Source organism: Tamandua tetradactyla, chromosome 2, assembly GCF_023851605.1.
Source record: "Tamandua tetradactyla isolate mTamTet1 chromosome 2, mTamTet1.pri, whole genome shotgun sequence".
In the NCBI taxonomy this organism is placed as follows: Eukaryota; Metazoa; Chordata; class Mammalia; order Pilosa; family Myrmecophagidae; genus Tamandua; species Tamandua tetradactyla.
In genome coordinates, this window is record NC_135328.1 from 219,027,011 (window position 1) to 219,034,690 (window position 7,680).

The following is a 7,680-nucleotide window of genomic DNA, read 5'->3' on the forward strand; positions in this document are numbered from 1 at the left end:
TCTCCAGGGGACCCCACTTCTCTCCATCAGAAGCTGGGCTCTCCTCATTTTCAGTTTCTCTGTTTTCTTCAGATAAATCTTCTTCAGTCTTGTGGTTTGGCCACTCCAGCCTATTTTCCCTTTGCTCCCTCTTTCCCTTTTGATTGCATGTTTTTGTCTGAAGATTTATCCCTTCTTGCTGTGTTTTTTTTGCAACAGGTTTAGTTGACACCCTCACCAATCTCCTTTGGGCTCCCCCTTCCCTGCCCCTTCAGCTGAGCCGATAGCCACATTGGGCTTCTTGGTAGCGGGCGGCTGCATGGTGGATGCTGCTGGTTGCAGCTGCTCCTTCTGTCACTCCAGCTACTGCTGTTGGATTTCTTTTTAAGCAATTTGCCAGACAAGTTTCCCCAGAAATGCTTCTTAAAGGCATGTGTATGTCTGTGCCAATCTCTCTGATGGCAGCCCGAAGGACTGAACCAGGACACAAGCTTGCCATCCCAGCACCTCCCTACGTGTGAAGGAAGCTCACGGAGCTGGCCTACAGAATGTTGTAGGAAAACAGTCAAATTGCAGCTGCCTGGGGCAAAGGAGACTGCTGTAGAACATAGTGCAATGGTTGGAACCCGGAGGAAACACTGTTTTCTATGGGCATGAGAACATTTGGATACATGTAAAGGGGGCTTCTGCCTGGGTCTGTTCTCTAAACTCATTGCATGGTTAAGGTCTGAAGGAGAGCACTCCCTCCAGTCAACCTGCAAAGGAATCTGCCTTCAGCAATGAGAGAAGTCTCAACCAACCAATTGAGGACCTTAAAGGGAGAACTAATGATTGAAGCAGTCAGAAAAAGGAATTTCTATCTCTACTTCAACCAGTCAGCTTCCCCTGGGGAATCCACCAAAACCTTCATTTGGAGTTTCCACCTTTGGCCTTCTCTATGGAATTTGGACTTGCCAATCACCATGGTTACCTAAGAAAATCCCAGTAATAAATTTATAAATTTTTACATATATATCTTGTTGGTTCTGTTTCTATGCTGAACCCTGACTGATACTGTCACATCGAGCATACTAATATATGCATTGTGGGAGTCCCACAGGGATGAGAGAGAGAAAGGAGTCGAGAGAATATTTGAAGAAGTAATGACTGAAATCTTCCCAAATGTAATAAAAGTCATGGATATACAGATCCAAGATATCAATGAACTTCAAACAGGGTAAACTTAAACATATATGCCCTGTGATATATTATAATCAAACTTTCAAATGCCAAAAAAAAAAAAAAAGAGAATTCTGAAGGCCACAAGAGAAAAGCAAAGTGTCACATATGAGGGAGCCTCAACATGATTAATTGCCTTTTTTTTTCCCATCAGAAATCATCAAAACAAGAAGCAGAGGGATGACACTTTAAAAGTGATGAAAGCAGAAAGCTGCCCCCCAAGAATTCTGTATTCAGCAAAACTATCTTTCAAAAATGAGGGAGAAAATTAAAAAATGAAATAAAACAAAACACAGAAGAACAAAATAAATGAGAGAGAGAGGGTGCACAGGTGGTTCAGGGGTAGAATGCTCGCCTTCCATGTAGGAGACCGGGTTTGGTTCCTGGACCATGCACCTAGGGAAAAAAAAAAAGAGGGAGAGATTAAGACATTCCAGGATTCAAAAGAATAAATCAATAAATGCTGAGGCAGCTCATCACAAGTAGGCAGGCCCTACGAGAAATTTTAAAGGGATTTCTGCAGGTTGAAAGAAAGGATACTAAACAATAGATTGAAGTTGCATGAAGCATAAAGATTTCCAGTAGAGATAATGACATACATAATTACAAATGTCAGTACTATTGTATTTTCAGTTTGTGGCACCTTTTTTTTTTTTTTTTTACTTCCTACAGGATCTAAAAGGCAAGTATGTAAAAAAATCATGACAAATCAATGGTTTTAGCCACATAATGCTTAAATATGTAATTGGCTATAAGAACTATATAAGGGTGGGGGGACACAGGTTTAGGAATATAGCTTATTTATGTTATTGAAGTTAAGCTGATCTCAAACCAAACTAGACTGATATACAAACAGGATGTTAAATTTAAGCTCCTAAGACAACTGTGGGACGACGGCACAGTAGGAAGCTCCAGAGATCAGTGCCTCCACCAAAACTACTATTAAACTGGTAGAAACTGTCTGGATCAACCATTCTGAAACTCCAGAGTCCAGTGGACACTGTGCAGCATCCTGGGAAGAGCTAGAGGAAGAGGCTGGGAAGACGCAGTAAATATTGGTGGATTTCATGCTCCATGCACGACTAACGTCCTGTACCCCCTAACCGCCTGGCAGGCTGCGGCAGTTGCCTGCTTCTGGCCCAGTTTGCTGGCATCCGGGTGGTCTATAAGGTCCTAGTGCTACAAAATATGGCATGTGTGGTCTGATCACTGATCACTGCTTTTGCTGAGCTCCTTCACATTGCTGAGGGGCCGTCCCTGAGGGAGGACATGGTTTCCATTTCCCTTAGGCAAAATCAGCAGAGGAGTCTTAAAGAGGCAGTGTCTTCTTTTTCTCTTTCTCTCTTTTCTCTTTCCACTTTCTGTTTGGGAGCAAAACATGGTTTGGAAACGTTACAAAATGATGACTCCAGTCCTTAAAAACACGAGTAACAACAAAAATATCTAACAATCCCAGAGGCGTGAGAGAACTAGATTTCCAGAACTATGACAACATAATTTTCAGAATGTTCAGTTTTCAACCAAAAAATTACAAAGCACATAAAAAATAGCCTACTCACAGGAAAAAAAGAGCATTAGCCAGAAACCAACCCTGAGCAAGCTCATGCATGGGAACTATGAGCCAAAAACTTTAAATCAGCCATCTTAAATATACTGTCAATGAGCTAAAGGAATCCATATACAAAGAACTAAAGGAAATTAGGAAAATTTCATCTGAACAAAATAAAAATATGGAAATTATGAAAGGGAATCGTGTTAGTTAAGATTCTCTAGAGAAACAGGACCAACAGAAGAGATCTGTAAATATGAGACTTATAAAGACGTCTTACACAACTGTGAGAATGGAACTGTCCAAAATCTGCAGGGCAGGCTGTGAAGCTGGTGGTCCAATGAAGGGTTTGGACAAACTCCACAGGAGAGGTTCACTGGCTGAAGAAGCAGTGAAAAAAATCTCTCTTCTTACCTAAAAGTCTTCAACTGAGAGGGGGCCAGATGGCGGCTTAGCGAGGTGTGGGATTTAGTTCGTCATCCAGAGCAGCTAGTAAATAGCCAAGAACAGGACAGAACAACTGCCGGGGCCACATCAGTGACCGGACACACAGCACACCCTAGTCTGGACCAGCTGGACTGGCTGTGAGCCCCCCAGAACCGTGAATGCCCCAAGCTGCAGTGGCCAGCACCCCTCCCCAACAGGCCGCTTTCCAGAGGGGAAAGGAAAGGGACTTTACCAGCAGCAGGGGCTGAGCCCAACCAAACACCAATTGTGAAATTAATTAACAAATTCTGACTACTAAGAATAGACCCCCAGTTCAGCTGAACCTCGAGTAAAAGCAGAGGTCACTGGTTTTTGCCCCCGCGAGCGGCAGAGCTGATGAAAAAAGAAAAAAAGGAAAAAAAAAAAAGCAGACGTTTTTTGGATCAGACAGCACATAATACTGGAAAGGGTCTGGGCCCTGAAGGAAAGGAGGGGGCACATAAGACCTGAAGATACATAGAGCAACATACCAACTTAGGGTCTTGATTGGCAAACCTGAGAAATGGGGGCCCTGCTCTGAAAAGGATTTTTCTTTTTCATTTTTGTGGCTGTGTTTCTATAGCTTGACGGCTCTTTGGATACAGCTGCAAGGCTTCTTGGGCTCCAACTGCCCCAGGCACAGGCAGAATTAAGCTTGTTTGAGTGTTTGTCTGGAGCCTGTGCCTTCCCCAGGAGAGGGGTGGGGCCCAGCTTAGGTGGAATCCCTCCCTCAAGGAGTTCAGACCCCAGGGTCTGGAAAAGTGAAGCAATTAAAGTCAGCCTACAAACTCTCCTCTGTCTCCACCACGCCCCCAGCAAGGAGAGTCTGCTGAACTTAAAGGTATCACATCACCTTATGCTGGTGGGACCCGCAGGCAGAAAAGTGCCACGTACCAGGCAGGATAGGAAAAACGCAGAGTTCAGAGGTTTCATAGGAAAGCCTTTCAACCTGCTGGGTCTCACCCTCAGGGAAAACTGATGCAGGTGACTCTCTGCTCCTGACAGGAGGCCAGTTTGGTCTGGGAAAATCTGGCTGGTGTCTATAATACCTAAGTAGACCCTCCTAAGTGGGGGTGGGGGTGGGGGTGGGAAAGGTACCATACAGGCATGGCAAGAAACAAGAAAACAAGAACTGAAAAATTCTGATCTGTTAAATAAAACCTAAGCTAGTGGTCCAGAATAAGCTGAACTGAATGTTAAAGAACAAATAGACAACAAAGTCATCCAGCAAGAAAATCCGAGGTTAAAAAAAATGAAAACAATCTTCAGAATAAATTAATTAAATGCCTAGATGCCAGCAAAAAATAATGAATCATACTGGAAAAATTGAAGATATGGCCTGGTCAAAGGACCAAACCAACAATTCAAGTGAGATACAGGAGTTGAAACAATTAATTCAGAATATTTGAACAGACATGGAAAACCTCATCAAAAATCAAATCAATGAATTGAGGGAGGATATAAAGAAGGCAAGGAATGAACAAAAAGAAGAAATCGGAAGTCTGAAAAAACAAATCACAGAATATATAGGAAGAGATGAAAAGAAAACAGTGGAAACCTACAATGCCAGATTTCAAGAGGCAGAAGATAGGATTAGTGAACTGGAGGATGGGACATCTGAAATCCAATAAGCAAAAGAAAATATAGGGAAAAGAATGTAAAGATATGCACAGGGACACAGGGAATTGAATGGCAACCTGAAGCGCATGAATATTTGTGTCGTGGGTGTCCCAGAAGGAGAAGAGAAGGAAAAAGGAGGAGAAGAACTAATGTAGGGAATTATCACTGAAAAGTTCCCTTTTTTTATGAAAGACTTAAAATTACAGATCCAAGAAGTGTAGCATATGCCAAACAGAATAGATCCAAGACACTTACAAATCAAAATGTCAGATGTCAAAGAGAAAGAGAGAATCTTGAAAACAGCAAGAAAAAAGCAATCCATCACATACAAGGGAAGCCCAATAAGACTCTGTGTAGATTTCTCAGCAGAAACTATGGAAGTGAGGAGACAGTGGAATGATATATTTAAATTACTAAAAGAGAAAAATGCCAACAAAGAATTCTATATTCCACAAAATTGTCCTTCAAAAATGAGGGGGAAATTAAAACATTTTCAGACAAAAAATCACTGACAGAATTTGTGATCAAGAGACCAGTTCTGCAAGAAATACTAAACAGAGGACTAGAGACAGATAGGAGAAGACAGGAGAGAAAGGTGTGGAAAAGAGTGTAGAAATGAAGACTATCATTAAAGGTAAAAAGAAGAAACATCAGATATGACATATAAAATCTAAAAGACAAGATGGAAGAAGAAAGTACTACCTGTACAATGATAACACTAAATGTCAATGGATTAAACTCCCTAATCAAAAGACATAGACTGGCAGAATGGATTAAAAAACAGGACCCATCTATATGCTGTCTACAGGAAATGTATCTTAGATCCAAGGATAAACATAGGTTGAAAGTGAAAGGTTGGGAAAAGATACTCCCTGCAAATAACAATCAGAAAAGAGCAGGAGTAGCTATACTAATATCCAGCAAATTAGACTTCAAATGTAAAACAGTTGAAAGAGACAAAGAAGGACACTATGTATTGATAAAAGGAACAACTCAACAAGAAGACATAACAATCATAAATATTTATGCACCGAGCCAGAATGCTCCAAAATACATGAGGCAAAAAGAGAAATAGACACCTCACCATAATAGTTGGAGATCTCAATTCCCCACTCTCATCAATGGACAGAACATCTAGACAGAGGATCAATAAAGAAACAAAGAATTTGAATAATACAATAAAGTGAGCTAGACTTAACAGACATTTATAGAACAGTACACCCCACAACAGCAGGATACACCTTTTTCTCAAGTGCTCATGAATCATTCTCAAGGATAGACCATATGCTGGGTCACAAAGCAAGTTTCAATAAATTTAAAAAGATTGAAATCCTGCAAAACATTTTCTCAGATCATAAAGGAATGAAGTAGGAAATCAATAATAGGCAAGGTGCCAGAAAATTCACAACTATATAGGGGCTCAACAACATACTCCTAAACAACCATTGGGTCAAGGAAGAAATTACAAGAGATATCAGTAAATATCTCAAGGCAAATGAAAATGAAAACACGGCATACCAAAATTGCTAGGTCATTTGGCCAAGGGTATTCTTAACTGTATAAAAAACTGTCACACTGTTTTCCAAAGTGACCAAAGCATTTTGCATTCTTACCACCAACGTATGAGTGTTCCAGTTGCTCTACTTCTTCATCGATATTTCACATAGTCAGTGTTTTTAAATTTCTGCCTTTCTAGGCAGGTGTACTAGTAGCACATGGTGGTTTTAATTTGTTTTCCAATGATAACTAGTGATGTTGAGTTTTAATGTGCTTATGGGTCATTTGTTTATATGCCTTGTAACATGTGTTCAAATTTATGTAATTTTTAAATTGGGCTATTTTCTAATTATTAAATTTTAAGAGTTCTAATATACGGAGGCTCAACAACACACTCTTAAACAACCAGTGGATCAAGGAAGAAATTACAAGAGAAATAAGTAAATATCTCGAAGCAAATGAAAATGAAAACACGACATATCAAAATTTATGGGATGCAGCAAAGGCAGTGCTGCGGGAAATTTAGTGCCCTAAATGCCTATATCAAAAAAGAAGAAAGAGTAAAAATCAAGGAAGTAACTGTCCACTAGGAAGAACTACAGAAAGAGCAGCAAACTAACCCCAAAGCAAGCAAAAAGAAAGAAATAATGAAGATTAGAGCAGAAATAAATGAAATTAAGAACATGAAAACAGTTGAGAAAATCAACAAAACCAGAAGTTGGTTCTATGAGAAAATCAATAAGATTGATAGGTCCTTAGCGAGATTGACAAAAAGAAGAAGAGAGAGGATACAAATAAATAAAATCAGAAATGGAAGAGGAAACATAACCACTGACCCCACAGAAATAAAGGAAGTAATGACAGGATACTATGGACAACTTTATGCTAATAAACTCAACAATGTAGATGAAATGGGCAACTTCCTAGAAAGGCATGTACCACCAACATTGACTTGAGAAGAAATAAACGACCTCAACAAACCAGTCACAAGTAAAGAAATTGAATCAGTCATTAAGAAGCTTCCCAAAAAGTAAAGTCCAGGACCAGATGGCATCACGTGTGAATTCTACCAAACATTCTAGAAAGAATTAGTACCAACCCTCCTCAGATTCTTCAAAAAAACTGAAGAGGAGGGAAGCTACCTAACTCATTCTATGAAGCCAACATCACCCTCATACCTAAGCCAGACAAAGATATTACAAACAAAGAAAAACTACAGGCCAATCTCTCTTATGAATATAGATGCAAAAATCCTCAACAAAATTTTTGAAAATCGAATCCAGCAGCATATTAAAAGAATTATACACCATGACCAAATAGGATTTATCCCAGGTATGCAAGGATGGTTCAAC